Source organism: Macrotis lagotis, chromosome X, assembly GCF_037893015.1.
Source record: "Macrotis lagotis isolate mMagLag1 chromosome X, bilby.v1.9.chrom.fasta, whole genome shotgun sequence".
In the NCBI taxonomy this organism is placed as follows: Eukaryota; Metazoa; Chordata; class Mammalia; order Peramelemorphia; family Peramelidae; genus Macrotis; species Macrotis lagotis.
In genome coordinates this window covers 515,405,395-515,429,008 of record NC_133666.1, presented here as the reverse complement: position 1 = coordinate 515,429,008, position 23,614 = coordinate 515,405,395, and the positions used below count along the sequence as shown (strand labels likewise).

General features: G+C 35.6%; 1 protein-coding gene across 24 annotated transcripts in view; it reads right to left on the bottom strand.

The window, feature by feature from the left end:
- Positions 1 to 23,614, bottom strand: part of ATXN1 (ataxin 1) — a 521,647-nt gene that overhangs the window by 137,532 nt on the left and 360,501 nt on the right. For 2 of the 24 annotated variants that reach the window (XM_074207317.1, XM_074207318.1), the window contains exon 1: positions 2,316 to 23,614. This exon is cut by the window's right edge and continues 17,822 nt beyond it. The exons of the other annotated variants lie outside the window; for them this stretch is intronic. The gene's annotated coding sequence lies outside the window, so the exon portion shown is untranslated. The remainder of the gene's footprint in view (positions 1 to 2,315) is intronic. 24 annotated transcript variants of the gene reach the window in all.

Here is a 23,614-nt window from a genome sequence, read left to right as displayed (position 1 = left end):
TTGTAATCCTATTTTTGTTATATACATTTTAAAACTTTTTATTCTTAGAAGTCTACATGATTCAATAGATTGTCAAAGGGTTTATGACATAACAAACTTAAGGGTCTCTGTTTTAAAGAAATAAATAAAAATAAAACCCATTCCAAGAAAAACCTCCCCTCATGATTATGTGTCTCATTGTCTGGAAGCTCTCAGGTGAAGATGAGGTAAAGGTGCCCAATGATGTTTTATGTATTTAGGTCTAGACTAGACTAGAGACTCATTCATATCTTGATGACACTTTTCTTACCCTTAAAAACAATTTATCTTGCTTTAAATTCTTTTCCTGAGTCCAAATGTGATAGGCATCTGGGTGAAACAAACTGCTTCAACTGACATGAGACAGAACTAAAGGAAGAGAAGATACATTGGGAGAGTTGTTGTGGCAGAGCAGTAATCCAGCTCTGGAGTAGCCCTTTAGAGGTGACCTCCTCCATCCAGGTCAGAATCTGAACCCTGGATCAACCTGTGAGCTGACCTGAGAGGTTTGGTGAGTCTATAACCTGCTCTTTTTTGGTTTCTTGCACATCAAGATACAGTCATCAATATAACAATATTATGCTATATAAAATGAGAAGTTTAAAAAAGCATTCCTGCCCCTGTACCAAATACTATATTATGGACTATATTATACATTAAACTGGAGGAGGAAATGGCAAACCACTCCATTATCTTTGCCAAGAAAACATCAAATGAGGCTAAATTTGAACTTAGGTCTTTCTGATTCTAGGTCTGCTCTCTATCCATTGTGTTACCTAGCTGTCCATAAAATTCACAACATAATTTGCATCTATATTGTGTTTTTTGCCAATCTCTTTCCTCATTCTCAGTCTCTGCCACATATCACTTCTATCATTATACCTTATTTTCTCAACTTCTTAACTTCATGTCTTAATTGCTTCTTTTAAACTGTTGGGAAACTTGGAAAACAAACTTTCTAAGAACAGAGTTTTAGGGGGCGGAGCCAAGATGGCGACAAGAGCGGATCCTGTCTTAGGCACTCTCTCATAAATCTTCAAAACTAAGGACTCTAACTAAATTTTCGAGAGACAGAGGGACCGAGTGAGGCAGTTCTACTCAAGGTAACCTGAAAAAGAGCAGAAAGGCTCTGCTCCCCGGGGTTGGAGGGGTGGCCCACCAGAGGGGTGGCCCACCAGAGCCAAAGAACTTGAGCCTCCTGTAGGCAGCCCCAGGGTGCTGGGAGCCATAGCTCACAGCAGCAGGGGAGTTTCCTGATCTACTCCCTGGAGAGCACCAGGCACAAATTGGGGGAACAGTGGGGGATCTCTGCCAGAGTGAGCACATGAAGCCCAGCCCTCAGGGCACACAGGGAGCTGATTGACCAGATCTAGGAACAGAAGCAGGCAGAGCCAGTAAGCAGGAGCCCCCAGGGCATGAGCCCATTGAACCTAGGGAGGGGAGTGAAGAGAGAGAGAGAGACTGCAGAGCTCTGCCCCTGGAACAGGACTCTAGGGCTCTGACCACATTCAGATGCTGATCGCAGTCTAGGCCCCCCCATAGAACAGCAGAGGCCCCCTCCACCTCAGCCCCACTGGGGAGGGTATATAGTCATTCACAGACCAGGAGTGAAGACAAAGTCTCACACATTGAGACCCTTGTGGGAGTGTCCCAAAAGCTCAGGAAGCACCCCCAAAACAGGTTTAGGCTGGGAAAATGAGCAAGCAGAGAACAAAAGAGGAATAGCATTGAGAAATATATTATCTATGATCCCAAGAAGGATCAAAATACTGAGTCTGAAGATGAGGAAGCACAAGCTCCTGCATCTAAAGACTCCAAGAAAACAGAAATTGGGCTCAGGCTATTACAGAGCTCAAAAAAGACTTTGAAAATCAAATGAGGGAGTTAGAAGAAAAACTGGGAAAAGAAATGAGAGAGATGCAGCAAAAACATGAAAATGAAGTCAGCAGGCTACTCAAGGAAATCCAAAAAAATGCTGAAGAAAATAGCATGCTAAAAACCAGCTTAGGTCAAATGCATAAAACAGTTCAAAAAGTTATGGAGGGGAAGAATGCTTTAAAAAGCAAAATTGGCCAGATGGAAAAAGAGATTAAAAAAAACTAAACTCTCTGAGGAAAACAAATCCTTCAGACAAAGAATAGAGCACAGGGAGATTGATGAATTTACAAGAAATCAGGACTCATTACTTCAAAACCAAAAAAATGAAAAATTAGAAGAAAATGTGAAATATCTCATTGAAAAAACAACTGATATGGAAAACAGATTTAGGAAAGATAATTTAAAAATTATTGGAATACCTGAAAGTCATGATCAGGAAAAGAGCCTTGACATCATTTTCAAAGGATTACTACAGGAAAATTGCCCTGATATCCTAGAAGCAGAGGGCAAAATAGAAATGGAGAGAATTAATCTACAGATCCCCCTGAGAAAGAGATCCCCAAAAAAACCAAGCCCTAGGAATATTATAGCCAAGTTCCAGAACTCCCAAATCACAGAGAAAATATTATAAGCAGCCAGAAGGACACAATTCAAATATTGTGGAGCTGCAGTCAGGATCATACAGGACTTAACAGAAACTACATTAAAAACTCATAGGGCATGGAATATAATATACCAGAAGACAAAAGAGCTTAGAATGCAACCGAGAATCAACTACCCAACAAAAATGAATGTCCTCTTCCATGGAAAAAGATGGACTTTCAATGAACCAGGGGAATTTCAAATGTTCCTGTTGGAATGGCCAGAGCTGAACAGAAGGTTTGATCTTCAAATACAGGACTCAGGTGAAGCATAGAGACTGGAGGAGAAGGGGAAAATATGAGGGACTTGATGATGAACTGCATGTTTTCCTGCATAGAAAAATGACACTGATAATACTCATATGAACCTTCTCAGTTAATAGAGCAGGTAGAGGGAGCTTTTATAGTTGAAGCACAGGAGAAAGCTGAATTTGAAGATAAAATATGGTATAAAAATGCAGTCAATAGAAAAAAGGGAAATGTAATGGGAGAAAGAAAAAGGAGAGGGGGAATAGGCCAAGATATTTCATATAATAAGATTTTTCTTTATTACAATGAGCTATTGCAATGATATGGAAGGGGGAAGGCAAAGGGGAATGAGGGAATCTTTGCTCTCATAGAGGTGGCTAGGAGAGGAAACAGCATATATACTCAGTGGGGTATAGGCATCTGGAGTAAGAAGGAGGGGGGGACAGTGGGAAGGGGGGATGTGAGTGATGGAGGAGAGGATGGACCATGGAGAATGGTCAGATATAACACATTTTCTTTTTTACTTCTTGCAAGGGGCAGGGATTGGATGGCCTGTCCAGGACCATAGGGCCAGGTGGATGCTGGGCCTAAAGGGTGGTATGGGGGCTCAGGGCCTCTTGGCCCCAGGGCCAGGGATCTGTCTGCTGTGCCACTCAGCTACCCTACAGAGTGAAAGGAGAGAGAAAATATAGTATATGGTAGTGGAGAAATATGAAAGGAGGAAGTTGCAATCAGCAATGGCAATGGTGGAACTTATCATAAAGAATGTGATCCACCCACGACAGAGCTGGTGGTGTTGGAACAAAGACTGAAGCACATTTTTTATTATTATTATTATTATTTTTGGGGGGTGCAGTGCAAATGGGGCTGGGTGGCCTGCCTGGGGTCGCATAGCAGGGTGATTGTTGGGTGTCTGAGGCCAGATTTGGACCTGGGTGCTTCTGGCTCAAGGGCCAATGCTCTGTCTGCCACCCAGCCACCCCTAGTATTATTACTATTTTATTTTATTTTGGGTCTTTTTTTTCCTTTTTTTAGTTTTTGCAGGGCAGTGGGGTTGGGGTGGCTTGCATGTCACACGGCTGGGTGATTGTTGGGTATATGGGGCCGAATGTGAGCTCAGGTGCTCTTGGCTCCAGGGCTGGTGCTCCGTCCATTGTGCCACCTGGCCATACCTACAATTATTACTATTATTTTTTTTAATTTTAATTTTTTTCTCTCCCCTCTATCGCTCAAGTGAGTCTATATTTTTGGGGGGAGGGGGGTATTTTTTGTTTACTCTTAAACAAGAATATTTTATCAATGTATAAAAAACAGAATCAATAAATATTAAATATTAATAAAAGAATAGGGTTTTAAATAGTAGCCAGTGAAGCTCTGGATCCACAGTAAATGGCCAAGCTTAAATATATTAACTTTGTGATTGCTCTTTGGGGTCTTCAAAGGTCTTTTAAACTTACATCACATCTGAAACTTGTGTTCTAGAAGGCTGAAGTTATCTAAGGTTTGACCTCCAAATAGAGGTTTCTATGTTACCATAGAAAATTATAATGTATCAGTGAGGCACAGTGAATAGAAAACTAGTCTCAAAGCCAATAAGACCTAGAATCAATACCATCTTTTGACACATATTTGGGGATTTGGGGGAAAATTAGCATACTACTGGTGGGGTAGTGAACTGGTCCAGTCATTCTGGAAAGCTATTAGGAACTATGTTCTCAAACTAACTAAATTGCAAATATCCAATATCACTACTAGAGATTGAAAAGAGATGAAATTGAACCTTCTACAAAGGCCCCAAAATCTTTTTTGTGGTGGCAAAGAATTGGAAACTGAAGGGATTCACATTCATTGGGGAATAGCTGAACAAGTAAATGTGCTGGAATATCATTGTACTTTAAGCAATAATAAAGAGAATGCTTTCAGGAAGAGAAGAGTGGAGCTATATGAACAGATGCACAGAGAGGTGGGCAGAGCCAGGAAAGGAATAAATTCAATAACAAAAATATTAGAAAGATAAATAACTATGAAAGACTTGGGGACTTTGAACCATCTAATTCCAGAGGACTCACTGAAGTAGCCTACTATCACTATCACACACACACACACACACACACACACACACACACACACACAAAATGCTTCAGTATGTACTGAGTCCATCAAACTCTTTGTAATCCATTACTATAAGCCTACATTTATATGTATATCTATAAACACAGAGATAAAGGTTTTATATGTGTATATATATATCTATACATGTGTGTGTGTACCCTCATATAGATTGTTGATGAATTAACTGCAATGCTTTCCTTGGCTGTCTATTTACACACTTCCTTTACAAAGGGGATAAACTGTTGTACTATGATGCTTGTTGAAATGGTAAACTTGAGAAATTCAAATCAGTGGAGTTTTTGTATATACATACATATTTGTGTAAACATATAACATATACATTATATATAATATATATGAACATATTACAAATACATTTATACTATGAGCAATGCAGGAGTTTGTTCTGCTTGATAGATTTTATATTCTTATTTTCTCATTGGAGGGGTGGAGAGAAGGAGAGAGAGAGAGAGAATGCTGATCTGAAAATAACATAAAATTAAATAAAAAATATGAAAAGAAAAGAAAAAGAAAAAATAGTCAAACTAAAAAAAAGATTTATTGGCAGAATAATACTAGGCAAAACACTTCTCAGTGATGTAGGCAGCTCTCTAAAACCCTAAATTTCAAAGGATGCTGCCAACTTGCATTGCCAGAGAGCTTCATTATCCCCAAGTTCCTTATATCAAAGACATCCTACACCTTGTCTCTATCTCTTATTTTCCACCACAGAGTGGAGATGAAGTAAATTGGGTCCTAATTTGGGTGTCCCAAAACACATTTCCTGTGGAAGTATATTGGCTATTGGTAAAGACTGTGGTTTAGTCTGTACAAAATTAAAGCAAGATGATACCAAGGCAGTCTCCTGACTACTGGCACCAGTCGTGGGGAGTTGCTGAAGAATAAACACCCCCCAAATGTGCCTAAATGCTTCGCAAGGAAAAAAAATGACATTGACCACCATGATGATGAATTTCATAACCTTGGTAGGATGATGTCAGGCTCTTAAACTTAATTCAGATGTTGCTCTGGATGGACAGTGCTTTCATGTTGAGACTAGGGTAGAGATTGGGAGGTTTAAAGAGTACACACCAGGGACAAGCTGCATGGTTTTGTGAAGTAATTGGAAGTCCAAGCAATGTGCCACAGAAACATGGAGGCAGAGTGAGATGGAAAGACCCCAATGGAAAGTCTTATGAATTAAAAGACATGGGGTCAAATCTTCTGATACTTACTCTGCTCAACCTTAATCAAGTCAGCCTCCCAGGACTTTAGTTTTTCAACCATAAAATTAGAAACTTGGCCTAGATGGCTTCTAAATTCCCTCCAAGTTTTAGATATATGACCCTATGATGATAGCTGAGGATGAATGACAATTTTTACTATCATTAATTGGCTTTGTGTTCTTGGGCAAGTCTCTAAGAATCTCAATCTTTTCATCTATAAAATGGGTAGGGTGTGATATTTCAGAGGTACTCTTTATTTGAGGCTGTTTTATGATAGCTGGTCTATTAAATTTGGTTGTCCTGAAATGTTTCTTTGTACTCTTATTCTGATTTGATTATTATTGTTTATTTAAAGTTTTTGGTCATTCCCTGTATAATACTATAAGAATAAAATTCCTATTTGATTTCTATGGGAATTAACTCTTTAACTCTTTTTTGAGGGGTGGGCAAGGCAATGGGGTTAAGTGACTTGCCCAAGGTCACATAGCTGGGCAATTATTGTCTGAGACTGGATTTGAACTCAGGTCCTCCTGACTCCTGGGCTGGTGCCACTGAGCCACCTAGCTGCCCCAACTCTTTTAACTCATTAAGACAAAAAAAAGTAATTTAGATTCCTTGGAATCTTAGTATTCTAATCTTTGTTCTTCATTTGGAAGAGGATTGTTGATATCACCAGGTGATATCTTGACTTGAGTGAATTCGATTTTTTTTTTGCAGGGCAATGGGGTTAAGTGACTTGCCCAAGGCCACACAGCTAGGCAATTATTAAGCATCTGAGACTGAATTTGAACTCAGGTACTCCTGACTCCTAACTCTATCCACTGAGCCACTTAGCTGCCCCAAGTGAATTTGATTTTAGTGAGACAGATTTGCAAAGTCGCCGGGTTCACTCTCTTACAGTCATCAAAATACAATGGTAAGATAAAAAAAAGTCTGAATGGCCAAGCTCTAAGCACTCCACCTGCCTGCTTTGGTCACTTTCATAGCAGCTGAAACAAATTGTCTTCATCTGCCCATTCCACTAGGGGGAATCTTCAGATGCTTGGATTAGTTATCCCCTAACTCACTGACAGGTTTGAGATCTGGCAGTTACCCTCAACTGGTTTAGTCCATCTGCCAAGATTTTGGGGCTACTCCACATGCTACAGTTTCTTGGAGTTGGGGAAGCAAACAAAACCAATACAATCAAAATTAAAAGGTTTGGAAACCAGTTTTAGAACTAATTTTTCTGACAAAGGACTCAGTTCTTAAATTTATAGAGAATTGAGTCAAATTTATAAGAATACAAGTTATTCCCCAATTGATAGTCAAAGGATATGAAAAGGAAATTTTCAGATGAAGAAATGAAAGCTTTCTATTGTCATTTGAAAAAATGCTCTAAATCATTATTGATTAGAGAAATGTAACTTAAAACAACTCCGAGGAAACACCTTACACCTATCAGATTGACCAAAATGACTTAAGAAGAACATTATCAATGTTGGGGGGATGTGGAAAAACTGGGACTATGATGCATTGTTGGTGGAGTTGTGAACTAATCCAACTCCTCTGGAGAGCAATTTGTAATTACAACCAAGTGGCAATAAAACTGTGTTGACCCTTTGATCCAGCTATATCACTCCTGGGTCTATATTCCAAAGAGAGCACAAAAAAGGGCAAAAAACTTACATGTACAAAATATTTATAGCAGCTCTTTCCATAGTAGCAAAGAATTGGAAATTGAGAGGATGTCCATTAATTCGGGAAAGCCTGAACAAACTGTGGTATATAAATGTGATGAAATACTTGTTCTATAAGAAATCATGAGGGATGAGATTTCAGAAAAGCCTGGAAAGACTTGCAAGAATGGATGCTTAATGAAATGAACAGAACCAGAAGAATATTATACACACCAGTGGCAACATTGGGTGATGATCAACTATGATGGACTCGTTCAACTTCAGCAAACAATAATCAAAGAAAATTCTAAAAGACTTATTGTGGAAAACACTATCCATATCCAGAGAAGTATCTGTGGAGTTTAAGTATAGACCAAAACTTATCTTCAATTTTTAAAAGTTGTCTTATGTATTATTTTTTCTCAATTTTGATTTAATTCTCTCACAATTTACTAACAAGGATCTGTGTTTAGCATAATTATAAAGGGCTTATGTTGGATAGTTTTCTGATGGGGAGGGAGGAGGGATGGAGAAAGAAAAATATAAAACTCAAAACCTTACAGAACAATGATTGATGACAATTATCATTTCATGTAGTTGGAAAAATAAATTAAAAAAAAGTTGGGTGAAGGTGGACATTAAAGGTAGGTGAACAAACTGGATAAGGTCTCGAGAAGCTTTTACATCAATGGTGCTCATCTTTGCTGAACACCCTAATGTACTGTGCAATGAAATATGTACAGGAGTGCAGTAGTTCCGCAAAATGGGTTATCAGAGTCCTTTCTTTTAATATGTGCTCACTACAAGACTCATGGTATAATTAGGTCAAGCACATTACTTAAGGTGGGCTACTGCAATGGATTTAATTTACTGGAAACCATTTGTTGCTGGGCAATATGAGAGGAGAATATATCATCAGATTTGATGGGGGAAATGAGAAGCAAAACATATCTGTTGATTCCTGGAACTGCATTTCTTGTTAGGAGTTTCATTAATCCAGACTCTATTGATTTGAATTTCTCAAAGGTTACCTTTGTAACAAGAATCATAGAATGCTGATTATCCAAAGAAGTTGTGTAAACAAACAGATGGCCAAGAAGAACAAAGCAGTTAATTCATCAACAATTATCTGAGAATGAACTAAATATAGAGGTAGCAAGAACATCTCAACTAGGACATCATACAACACAATATGAGTGACTGGGATGAAAGGGTGAATGGCAAGGTAGGCCAGTGAAAAATAGTTTTGGAAAACAGAGTTCAGGATCAAGAGACAAATAATGTCAAAATCTTTGTTTGGATTCCTCATCATCTTTAAAAAGAGAGCCAAAAACAGAAAGTTTTCAAAAATGCAATTAAAAATGTTAATAATCCTTTGAAAAACACTAAACTGAATTGAAGGACTGCTAATTGAAACAACTTTGAAATAGTACATTGCACCTATTCATTGGCAAAAGTAATGAAATGCAAAAAAATTCAGTGCTGGGTTGGTGGGAGACGGGGACATGTTGTGGAGAAAAATGCGTACCTTCATTCATTTCTGGTAGACAGTTGTAGATTTTTTTTTATGGCAACTTGGCACAACACTTACAAAAATAAAAAATAATCATATCCCATGACCTGGTAATTCCATTAATGGTAACACAGTATTGAAAAACTTACCAAAAAAGAATAATATAAAAGATTTATCCATATGAAGTTGTGCCAAGAAGCATCTTATATAATTATAAAAAGTTAAAGGCAACCAAAATGTCTAATGATGTTGAGAATAGTTGAATTGTGGTATACTCATATAATGGAATACTATAATACAATTAAAATACAAAGTATGAGAAATACAAAGAAATCTTGGTGGGGGGAATTCAAATAATAAAAAAGTGAACAATGAAAACTTGAAGACTAAAATATTCCAAGTATAACCATCAGAATGGATGGACAGTGAAACCTAATGGGACACTGAAGGAATAATTGAAGAATTATGATATCTTATGAATTTAAATGAATCAATTTGAATATAAATTATTATTATTAAGCAGGTTTAATTAATTCTATTGATGTCAATATTAAGATTTTAATAAGCCATTTAATTAAAAAAGAGAAATGGAAGTTGGACATAAAAAACAAAAAATGAAACTGAGTACATCTTAGCAGACAGGAAAAGAAATGGTTACTTATAGACAGAAGAGTCATTTCAGAACCAGCTGACTGAGTGATCATCTAGTCTGATTATCCAGAGTACAGTTGAGATAAAAACAAATACTAAATCAGAAGAGAGTATATTGGTGAGAAGAAGACACTGTGTGATTAGAATAGCACCAACCTATTTTATTTAAACTATTTGTCAGTTCTAAAAAAAAATGCAAAATGAAAGTAGAGACATTGAACCTATCACTGTTTCTTAGAGAAGTTTAACTGTGGCAAAAGTCTATGAAAGTGAAAATGGTCAGAAACAACCTGTGTTTTGGAATAAGCTAATTTCCTTGAGTGAGATACAGTAGACAAAATAACACTGCTTTGTAGTATAAACATTGCTAAGGCATGAAAGAAGGAAAAAAAGAGAGGAAGATGGAAGAAGAGCTATTATCTTCTTTCAGTGTGATTAAAAAAATCCTTGATGAACCTTGCTGCAAGCTTTGATATATGATCCAGCTAAGTAACATCATCTCCAAAATATCCATGGATGAAACCATAAGAAGTAAGATAATGCAAATATTATTCACTTATTTTTACTGGATCTAAGGGTAGAAGCACCACATCTGGACTCAGTCATTGCCTTATGGACACCGCTGCTTCAGTGTCTGATATACTATTTGGATGAATGGAAAATGGGAAATAAGAAGTTGAGAAAAGTAGTTGAACTCAACAAAATACTTTTAGAAGAAATCTGTGGTAAGGAGAGGAAGTAGGTAAGGACTCATTTTTACAGTTGGGGACTAATTTTCAATATAGCTCAAAGAGGAAAAGATTCCAAAAGGATGAACAGGCCACAAACAATCAATAAGAAGCTAACAACTTTAATACCATGAAAGCATTTTCTCAGTTCTTGAAAACTCCAAGAAAATAGCCTATGTATGCCAAAGGGTACTTCTCAATGAACACATAAAAAAGGCTCTTTCACAGCTGATTTTCAGCATCTTTACTGTCACAAAAGTGGTTGAAGGGTAAACTGAATATAATATTCTAAATTTTTAAAAATTAGTTTTAGAAAAATTTGATTGTCTATAGAACAAATGCAGATTAGAAGACTCTCTTCAGACAAGGTTTTCCCCAAGCATGTCTTAATATTTAAAAGACTCTAAGATTGAATAATTTGATTTTCATTCTTCAAGGAATCAGGATTTTACTGGTTGCAATCCTTCCACAATATAAAAAGTGGTCTCTTGGGCCAACTTCGCACAAGTCTCTCAGAACTCACTCAAAATCTTTTCAGTTTGGAACTCAAAATTTTAAAAGGAAAGAATGCTAAAAAGTAAATGAATAATACATTTTTTAAAAGTCCCTCATCCAACAAGATGTCTCTTATGCCTACATCAAGATCAAATAAAATTCTCTTAAAGATGCAACACAGGTAATTTTGTTCAATGAGCCTATGATTATTTTCATCAAAGAAAGCATAAAGCAAGGAGTTATAAGCAAAATAAGTTGTCTCTTAAATGAGATCTATAATGACTCAATATAGTTTGGCTTTACTGCCTACAGGAAAAAAATAAATAAATAAAATAATAAAATAAAATAAAATAAAAAAATAATAATGGATAAAAAATGGCTATTGTCTGGATTATGCTAAAGTTAGAGGGACTAACTATAGAGCTGGTCTATCAGTATATATCTCTTGGATAGTCACCCAAAATTGAACAGGAGGAACAAAATATGCAATATCAGAGAAAATAGATGTCATTTTCAATGATACCTCCTCCCCCAACTTCTTCCTCCAATAAAAAACTCATATATTTTTTAAATACCAATATTATTCTGATAATCCTAAGAGGCTAAGCATCATGGATTACCATAATTTTCAAGGAATCAAAATTATAGGACATTCAAGGGGAAGTAGAAAGACATATGGTAGGCTCAAACAGGTTAACAGCATATCACCTATAATGAGCAACATATCAGAAATGATGAAAAAGCTTCCTTAGATGAAATGTGTGAGACCAGAAAAGGAAGTAGCCCAGTCATATATTAAGAAAGAAGGATAAAAATGAATGGTCTCAATTTGCATTACTACACTCGTGATGCTAAGAGATTTAGAGGGAAACCCCCAGAAAGTAAATTGAACCCCCCATAGAGAATTTATAAGAAGATATGAACAGTCATTGGAGGGGTTTTGACAGGTTAGGATATATATATATATATATATATATATATATATATATATATAATTGAAGGGAGTAAGCACATATATTATGAATAACCTAACTGATCGACAGTTCAAATGGAACATTGGTGAATTCCACCTCCCCCCCCCCCCCCCCGCTAATATATTTCAGGAATAATAGGAAGGGTTTCAACACAACGGGGAAGTAATTATGGAGAGAAATGCATATAAATCTCTTAAGTTGAGAAGAAATGATGTAATTGTGATCTATTCTAGAAGAATTGCCAACACAGATAAATTCAGGGATATCTCCAAAGAAAGTAGCAAAACATTTTTTTTTTTTTTTTGCATTATGAAGAAAGCAAAGCTAATGTATAAGAAAAACTGAAGGTAGATGCGCACTGGACAATTATATAATTGATACATTCTACTTGTCACAATTCCATGTCATTGCAATTTAATGGTTCTCCTCCTACCTCTCTGAATTACTACACTGCTGCCTCCTTATTCTCCTCCTGGCCCATATATGTGAGTGTTACTATTGTTCCAGTTGTGTGTGACCCTTTGTGACACTATTTGGCATTTTCTTGGCAAAGATGCTGAAGTAGTATGTCATTTCCTTTTCTAGCTCATTTTACAGATGATAAAACTGAGGCAAACAGGGTTACATGACTTGCTCAGAGTCACACAGTGGCTGAGACACACAGTGTCTAGGGTTAGATTTGAACTCAGGTCTTCCAGACACTAGTGCCAACGTACTATTCATTACACCACCTAGCTGTCCTTATAAATGTGGTATCAAAATGCTATCTTTTTTTTTTCTCTTCTTTCCATAGTCTGTCATCCTGATGATCTCATCTACTCAGATGTTTTCAATTAAGCACCTCTATCTAGATGATGCTAAAAGTCTTTCTCTATTCTCCACGAAGGCTCCAGTCTCTTATTTACAGCTTCTGGCTAGACTTCTCTAATTGGATGTCCCACTAGCACCTCAAACTCAACATGTGAAAATTAAACTAATCTAAGCTCCACTCCCCTCCCACCCAATCTCTCCCTCTTCTGTAGTCTCCATTTCTTTTGATGAAGACATCATCTTCCCAGGCATCCAAACTTAAAGTCTTTTAGATAATTATTTGTGACTCTTCTCTCCCTCTCATCTCCATATATTCACTAAATTCCTTTCTTTTCATTTCTACATTAGTAATATTTTCCTCATCTCTGATTCTTCCCACTTCTCTTTCAACTTTGTACTTCAAGTTCTTACCTCTACTTCCCTAGATTACTATATTGCTTGATCTTACTTCTTCCATTTTAGTCCCTCTGAAATTTAATCTCTGCAATTTCAGGCACATCACTCCTTGACATACATTTCTATTATTTTACTTTAATCATGCTACTATCTATTTAAAAAATGAGTGGTTCCCCATTGAGTACCAAATCAAACATAATACCAAATCAAACAAAAATAAATAAACAATAAATTAATCAGTAATTATTTATTAAGTGTATATTATTAACAATTTAATTCTCATCTTCCTTTCAGGACTGATCTACTTCCCATTCCAATCTCTGTGTTCTAGACAAACTGGATTACCCAATCTGCCATTTCCACTCTTTCCTTTCTTCTCTATGCCTTTGTCCATATCACCTGGAATGGGTTCGTCTGTATCTGCCCAAAGTCTTTCCCTTCCTTTAAGACCCAACTCAGGTATCATCTCCTCTATATATGCTTTCTTGGTCTCTTGCCCTGTTCCTACTCTTAGCTGACAATGGTCTGATCTCTTCCTTCTTAAGTTTTCAGAACACCCTGAAAAACTTTTGTATGGTATTTATTAAAATATCACTTGTGTCAGTTATTTGAGTACACATTGTTTATATACTTATATTGTAAGCTTCTTAAGGTGCCATATTTGCTGTCTTGTTGCCCATATCTAGAACAATGCCTTTGTGTGTGTTATTAATAAATAAATTTGTTAAATTGTTGGATTATGCTATTTTCAAACATCCTCCTACACTTAAAATCTCCAGCTTCCTTCAAAACTCATCTCTAATGCCACCTTCTAGAGCAGGTCTTTATTGATCCCCACAGTGTTTAGTGCACTTGCCATCTCTCCGCAAATTACTCTGAATTTAATTTGTGTACATTTTGCACAAATTTGTATCTAATGATTCTTCTTAAAAGAACTAAGTTCCTTGAGGAAATCTAGCTTTTTTTTTCTTCTTTTTGAATCATCTTCCAATCACTTGTACAAAATAGATACTTAATAAGTGCATGTTAAGTGAAATATCAACTTATTTAAAAACAAATGAAATGTAAAATAAAGTAATTTTTGTCTATTATCTAAAGCTGTTTCAAGAATTCTTTTGAGGCTAGTTGGCAGTGTAGCTCCAATTCCTTGGATAGTAGTAAATGTAAAATTCTTTAAAAAATACTAAAAAAGTATATTTCTTTAAAATATTCTACAATTCAAGTTTTGGAAAGATCTTTCACCTCAATTCACCTGAATCAGTGAAATCTGACTATATATGAGATGAATAATTTAAATGAAAAAAAATTTAGTTTTTGCACACCATTCAAAAAGGATGCCATCTATATGGGTAAAATGATACCTAGTTATGGGAAAAACAATGAAGTCTATAGCAATGTTATAGTAAATATTTTATAAAATACAGTAAGTTATTCTTATTACCTTTGCCCTTTAAGGGTAAATAATCTCAAGAATAAAAAAAAGACACTATTACCCTTTGACTCATAGGGAAGGGAATAGATTCAAGAGTATTATACTTACTGGTGATTTTTCTGGCCCTCTAAGATGGTCATGGCAGAGGAAGACAAGACTCTTTTTCAAGCACAAAGTCATGTATTTTTACTTGTATTAAGACAATTTAAAATTGTTGGCAATACATACCCATAATTTCACATAAATAAACATAATGTCTTTAGATATATAAAAGTTTCACTTTGCTAATTTGTCATTTTATTTATTGTCCATCAAAAATGTTACTAACAAATTCCAAAGCCCAGATATTGTCAAAAGTAATACAAAGAGCCTATAGGCTAGGTTACATGGAGGTGCAAACCTAGGAGAATATTTTTCCTTACCTTCCTTATCTACTCCATAATAATTTGTTTTTTGTTTTTGTTTTGTGGAAGAATAATCTAATATTTCATATTAAAAATTTCATCATGTAAAGAACAATATACTTTTCCAAGTTGTGACCACATCTGTAATTATGAAAGCATTCCTAATACTATTCACTTTGCCATCTGTAGTTTCATCAAAATGATTTTTATGATTTGGGTGGGTATGGGAAGATCAGAATGGCAAAAGAGGTAATAATTAGGTAATGGTACTTCAGGAGATAGCATCCAAATCTCTAGAGTCTAGAAGATTATGGCCTATCAAGGAATTCCTAAAAAACAAAACAAATGCCAAGTTTTACTATGTTGGACTTAGAAGGAAGAATACAAAGGAGAAGAGGATGCTATAATATATTCATGAATACTTAATAAAATGTATAAAAGTAAAAGAATAATATGGAGCCTCATGAGACTAACCCCCAAAGGGTGAAGCCTGAAATGCTTTTTCACTATAGGTATGAAAGTAGGTTTTAAGGTAATAGACTTAAACTTAATAGACTTTACTTTTTTTTTTTTAGGTTTTTGCAAGGCAAATGCGGTTAAGTGGCTTGCCCAAGGCCATACAGCTAGGTAATTCTTAAGTGTATGAGGCCATATTTGGACCCAGGTACTCCTGACTCCAAGGTCGGTGCTTTATCCACTAAGACACCTAGCTACCCCTTTAATAGACTTTAAACAGGAAAACTAGAAGCAGTGGTAAAAAACAAACAAGGAAACAAAAACAATCTAATGAAAACCCCCTATCTTTCCCTAGTGAATTTTCATCATCCCATTTGGGATTTTCTTGTCAAAGATACTGGAGTGATTTGCCATATCCTTCTCCAGCTCATTTTATAGATGAGGAAACTGAGGCAAACAGGATTAAGTGACTTGTCCATAGTCACCCAGTTAATTGAGAACACATTTGAACTTGGTTCTTCCTGACCCCAGGCTCAGTGCTCTGAACTGAACCACCTGGTTGTCCTTAAAATTTTTAAATCTGTTTATAACTAATTTCTTTCAGTTTCTAGAAATTGTAGTTATAAATATGATGATTACCACAATAATCTGTTCATTGTAGGGGGTACCAAGTATGTATGAATATAAGATGGACAATAAGCACACTCTCAACAAATGAATATTCTGATTTTTTAAAAATGAAATCCATGAAAAACATGTCAGAGACAAGAAACGGAACCATAATCTATTAGTATTCACAGACTGAATCACAGAGAGAAAATATTTATGTATGTCATGGAGAACTCTACTCACAGAAATAGTATTTTTGGCCTAAGAGCTCAAGATGGTATATTGTTAAGCTCTTGTTATTGAAGTTAAAAGATCATTACTTAATCATTCATAAATTTATCACTCTGCAGAACAATGACATTTAGTGATATGTCATTTCAACAAGATTTAACAAGCATCCATGCTGTCAATTTGACAATGAAGATACTCAGTATAAATTCAGGCAAAAACTGATAAAGAGCCTCATTCTATATCATGACCTCTAGATAAGATTCTTTCTATGGGGGACAATAGGAAGAATAGATATTCATAATCTAGAAAAAAATGAAAGAAATCATTTTGCCTATTGTTAGAATATATTCATATAAATTTGTATTGTTTCTTTTTAAAAAAGGTTCTTTTGTCAAAATTTTCCAAAATAGCAAAGTAGGAAAATATATTTATTTCAAATGAAATTCTCATTCATATGTGATGTAGTTTATTTTATTTGGTTGTATACTTATTAATATTAAGTTCAAATTTGTTAACATGAGTTAGATGGTTTTAATAAACATCAGTCACTTCTGGCTAATAGTAAAGTTTTAAGGATCAAAAAAGAAATTGTCATCACCAAATTGGTAAAACTAAAAATCAGCAATTGTCAATACTAGCAACATATGTATCATACCTCTCCTAAGTCCAGTTACTGAACAAATTCTTTATTCTTTAAAAGATTTTTACATTATTGAGACTTCGCACTTTACATATGTAACACACATATAGACTATGAATACTTTTTTGTTTTGTTTTTGTTTTTTTTGCAAGGCAGTGGGGTTAAGTGGCTTGCCCAAGGACACACAGCTAGGTAATTAAGTGTCTGAGTCCGGATTTGAACTCAGGTACTCCTGACTCCAGGGCCGGTGCTCTATCTACTGTGCCACCTAGCTGCCCCCAACTATGAATACTTTTGAAAAATCTTGTGCTACACTCAACCAACCACCTACTGTAGAATTTATGAGAATGAATAAGAAAACAAAAGGTATTGATTTCTTTAAATCCCCCACAGAAAGTTAATGATGAGCAAAAGATACTACAAACCAGAAAAATATTATCTAATACTTCATCTAACAGAAAAACAAAACTACTTCTAAAGCACATCTTTTCATTAGACTGACAAACTTTTACAAAGTTCAGCATATTAAGGAAAACTAAGAAAAATACTTCATATCCCTGTCATGGTGCTATTTTACTACCTTAGGAAAAAATTTTGGTGACACCAGTTAGATACAGATGATTGCAAGGTTTTTGGAGTATGGTTTACAGTAACTTCTGAGAAAAAATACATTTTCAAGGTAAATAGAATAGGAAAACTAGGACAGGGTCCACTGTGTGTAAAACACAAGTACTTCAGGAATGCATACACACATGTGTGTATGAATATATCACATACACATGCATATGTGTGTATACACATAAACACACACACATATATATTCCCAATATTTTCTTCCAATCTTGGGAAAGGTCCTTTGTCCCCACTGCACTTTGAGAAGTTTTCTAGATCATGAATGGCTTTTGCAAAGTCTAAATCTCAACTCCAAAGACAGTGCAAATACCATCATCAAGAAGAGGAAGCAACATGCACTCTAAGAAGCAGGCCTGTTCAACCCAGGTCTTCTTCGGATGAAGGCCCTCCAGGAATCTGGCTGAAAAGGACAGAAAAGAAAAGCATATGCTTCCCACTATGTCTATCTGTCAGTCTGTCCTCCTTGGCCCAAAGCCCAGGAAAAAATAATGTTTGCCAATGGCAAGCTGGCAAACACGTTTTTAAAAGCTGCCATGAGGCACTCTTTGAAAGCCTCAGCTACTCCCATGGTGTTGGTTGGGCATTAACTACAGCAGGCAGAGCCAGAGTGGCGGCTAGAGAGAAACAGTGACTCCTTCTGTTTTTTTAGTGTGTCTCTGCCTCCCTTTTGGTCACTTGAATTCTAGCCTGCACCTGGTGAGAGTGCAATCCTTCCAGGGTCCAGAATGACACTGGGATGAGAATCTGGAAGTAGAACTGAAGGGAGTACTTTTCAGAAAGCAATATAATAACTTATTTCTCTTCTGGGCATCTGGCAGTCTCGTGGACTTCCAGAGCTCCAGAATGATAAGGGATTCGAGACTATCCAGCCCAATTTCCTCATTAAGAACAATAACTGACATTCATATACCAATTTAACAAAACACTTTCTTCATATCAACTGGCAAAGCAGATAAATTGTTACATTGCTGTTGTTTGTTCTTTGTTCTTGAAGAGGGGCATGCCATGGAAGTGAACTGGATTTAAGTGAGAAGGGGCTGTGCAACGTCACCAGCTCACTCTCAGTGGCAAGATATAGATGAAGACAACTGGGAACCACATGGATACAGCTGCCTTTTCTATTCTTTCACTTGCATTGTCAACCATAGTCAGGCTACAAGTGATATTCTGTATATGGCACATTGGGAAGCAGAGGAAGAAGAAAAATAATAGAAAAGCAGTTATTTGAATCCATTCATAAATACTTGCTAAGCTCCATTTGTGTGGAAGACATCATGTTAGGACATCTGAATCATGAGAGGATTCAGAGAAGCTTAATTTCCCCTTCTCTCCAAGAGATTACAGTCTAGATGGGGTTAATATACATGCATGTGCACAAAAGATAACTACTTTTGAGATAGTGCTTGATAAGTTTAATGGAAGGTTTAAGGAATTCAGGGAGAAAGAAGTTAAGTGATATTCTTAGGATCACAAGAGTATAAGATCATCGATTATAGGGCCAGAAGGGAACTTTTAAGATCATTTAGTTCAACTCCCTTAATTTTACAAATGAGAGGGAAAATGAAACTGAAATAAAAAATAGCTTTCTCTGGAGGTCCCCTTGCATGAAACATTCTCCTTCCTCAGCTCCATCTACTGACTTCCCTGGGTTCCATTAAATTCCAACTAAAATCCATCTTTTACTAGAAACTTTCCCCTCTCCATTCTAGTGCCTTTCTTCTATTAATTATTTTCTATTTATTTTTTTTATAGATTGCTATACACACACAGACACACAAATCCATCAGATTATAAACTCCTTGAAGTTTAGGGACTTTTGCCTGGACATTGTAGGCACTTAATAAATATTTAGTGATTGATTAACTGAAATAAAAACCCTTGAATTTGAACCCAGAAATTCCAGATTTAAAATCCCAAAATATTTTCACTGTTATGTTCCTTCTTTTTGTTTTCCTTTCAGAAAAATCCAGCTTATGTAACCAGAACAGAGTCCTAAAGTAGGAGTGAACAAATGAGTAGAGAGGTAGATAAGGTTAAAAAAAAGTGAGGGAAGAAAGCTAATGAGTTGTGATCTTAGGTTCATCATTTAGCCTCTTTAATATGGGGATTGAGAGTTTGTTGTATCTGCTTTGCCAATTGATATGATAAAAGATATGATATGATAATTCACTTGTAAGTCAGTATATCCCCTTCCTGATGTCATGGTCCTCTTTGAGAAATAAAGATAAAGAATATTGACTTGAATAAGAATAAAAGAATGGGGAAAAGTCTTCCATTCTTTTCTGTATCTTGCATTTTTCCCCTACTAGGCTACTTAATATTGGGTAGAGTATTAAACATATTAGCTCATGTTTCCCCAAGTAGCTGTCTATGGCATTGGTGCATATGATTGGAAAGTTATTGTCTTGCAAAGGAGTCTTCAACCAAGACTCCTGAATAATTTTTTAAAATGGATCTCTTGAGCATTTAAACATGTCTTGCAAGTAGGGAAAACTCTTTAATCTCCTTTGGAATAGGACAGCTAGGTGATGAAGTGAATAGATTGACAGACTTGGATTCAGGAAAATATCTTGAATTCAAATCTGGCCTCTGACACTTGCTAGCTATGTTACTCTGGGCAAGTCATTTAGACCTATTTACCTCAGTTTCCTCATTTGTAAAATGAGCTAGATAAGGAAATAGCAAGTCAGTCCAGTCTCCTTGCCAAAAAAACCCCAAACAAACAAACCTCAAATGGAGTAATGAGTCAGACACAACTGAAATGATTCAAGAACAACAATCCTTAGGAACAGAGAATCTGTAAAATGATTAATTAAACATACATGCAAATGTAAACTGCTGTGATCTTATCAATGTATTTCCTTTGACAGTGCAAATGGCAACCTATCCATAGTTGCCAGCTTGTGCTATATCTTGCAATATCATCTAGAAAAATCTTCCACAGAAGTTCACATTCAAACATGCTTCTTCTTTTTCTCTTGACATTATGTGGATACCAGACGTACACACTTTTTGTCCAAAATTAATACATAAAAAACATTAATGTGGGCTTTATTTTACAAGGTTTTATTTTTACTGATAGGAATTCTTCATAGAAGACTGAGAAGAGTTCTGACAAGTCAGAATAAATCAAATCTGATAATGTGGTTATGGCCTAGGATGAAAGGCACCCTTGTGAACCTGGATCATATGATTAGTACTTCATTTTAAGGGTTTTATTGTGTTCAGACATTTTGTTCAAAATGCCTGCTACTATTTTTTGAGACAACACAGGGGAAGCCAAGGATAATTTCTGCACCTGCAGCTGTAATGCTAACAGAAAACCACTTGCTATGTTCTATCACTTAAACTCCTATTTTGTTCTGCCTGCCCACTTTCCAGGAATGCCATTATTTAGCCAAAAGCCACAGAAATTTGAATTCTTTGCCAATCTGTAACTAGGCTCTAAAATCCCACCTAGCTCTAAGATCTAAGTGTGATGTGGACTGTACAAATCTACTAAGGAGGATTCTCTAATAGATAAAATAATGATTTGGAATTGCCAGCTTGTTCTCTGTCAACCTAGACCATACCTGCTAGTAATTCTATTTTTTACCATCTATTCCACCCAATATAAAATGTAATTAAACTTTCTAAAAATAAAAAAGATTATTAGTGGGAAATCTACGATACCAGTGCATGGTGTAGGTAAGAATACAAGCTTTCTTTGTACTGGCTGTTTGTTGTTTACAAAAAAGGAATCAGAACAGTTTAAAAGACTATTCTACAAGGTTTCTTGTTTATTAAGAAGTTTACAATAATAAATATAATGATGTTCACTTCTGTTTTTTAGATGACATTGTAAGAATCTGCAACATGTACTAGAAAAATAAATTTTAATACCCTAGTATTTAAACAAAGCCTACTATGAGCCAGGCATCACATCAAGTACTCTACAAATATTTGATCCTCACAACAACACTGGGAGGTACTATTATTATCCTTATTTTACAGAGGAAATTGAGGCAAACAGAAGTCAAGTATCTTGCTGAAGATAATATTAATATGATGATAATAATAATAATAATACCACCTAACATTTATATGCAACATACTCACATCAGATACTGTGATAATCATTTTGCTAGGATCAAATGTAAAACAGGAAATTTGTTATGATAAATCTCAGCTTAATGTATATTGTTGGCATGGTAAAATATATGTCAATAGGTCTAGAAGTTATACAACAAATACAAATACATTGTTAACAAAACACAGGCTCCACCTCCCAAGATAATTACAGAAAGATGAACATTCTTCACCCCCTCACACCAAAAAAGAGAAATTAGTGGAATACAGATAGTTGTTCTGACCCCATATGATAAAGCTAGCTTAAAAATATTCAGAAACATTTTAAAGCAAATAGATATGACTTCACTCAGCAAGATTAAATGTTGACAACAGGTATGTGCTGCTGAATCTGCTGACTTGAGCCAAATATGGTTTATCTCCACACTGAGCTTATGTAGAGGCTAAGGTTTAGGAGTGGAACCAACAGGCACACTCCATGGGTAACATTCTCACAAACTCAACCAACCATCTGTTGACGAAGTATCAAACAGACAAGAAGTATAAAATGAGACATATTTTCAGGAAATCAATGTGTGTATTTGTTTATTCTGGCTACACTTATTTGTTTTGAGGGGAAATTACTTCCAAAAAGAAATAGTAATAGTGATACCAAAAAATAAAAGAAAGAAAAAAGCATTAATGAATTTTTTTAAATATATGGTAGTGACAAGAAGGGAATTCAGAAGGGGACAAAGACAAGTAGAACGAGGATAGAATTACCATATTAAACTGAGTCTACTTTTATTCTCTTTTTTTCAAAGGAAAGGTATTAAATAAATGGCTTGGCCTGCCTATTTGCATATAGAAATTGAGGGAGTGTATAATAACAATTCAGTATTAATCACCAGAAATTGCAGCAAGGTTGATCTTAAAGAGTCTGTGTTTGTTAAAAGTGAGCAGAGTATATAATGGAATGATGTAAATTGCCAAATTTCACTGACAGCTTTAAGGATTTACTATCAGCCATATTCCTAGGAAGATAAAATCAAATGGCTAGGCTTACATACAAGAAGCTCAGTACCTTTTGTTGCTTTTGAATCATTTCAGTTAAGTCCAACTCTTTGTGACACCATTGAGATTTTTTTTGTAAAAATGCATCTCTCCTTTTCCTTCTACATATCATTTTATTCATAAGGAAGTTGGGACAAACAGAAGTAAGTGACTTACCCAGAATAACACAACTAGTAAATTTCAGAGGCCAGATCTGAACTTAGAAGAGGAACCTTCCTGACTCCAGACCTGGAATTCTATCCACTGTGTCACATACTTGCTCATGGATTGGAGAAACTGTTTTTGAGCAGTCTGTAGTTAAGTGTACACTTAAATCAGTAACTAATAGAAACAATTGATACATCTTTCTATAGCTAAGTGTACATTTGAGACAGTAACTAATAGAAACAATATCATTGTACTTCAATATAGATTCTCAAGTGTGAAATAAAGTGTAATAGAACTAGAACATCTTCACAGACAGAATTATTACCACAACCACCTTACAGAATACTGATCCATAAAAATTTAAGAGCAACTCTTTTAAAATATATGTTCCTTTGCTAGAAACTCATAATAATCTCTCTTCTGAAGGCATTTCCAGGAAAACACCAGTGGCAGAGAGGATGACAAGGATTACATGTATTTGGCTCTCTTAACTTCATTGTTTTAATTTCTTTTAGTGGTTCTCTAAATTTTGAAAGCTTTAAGAAAGCAAGGACTTCTGCAAAAAAAATGGGTCTTTATGACATCTGAACAG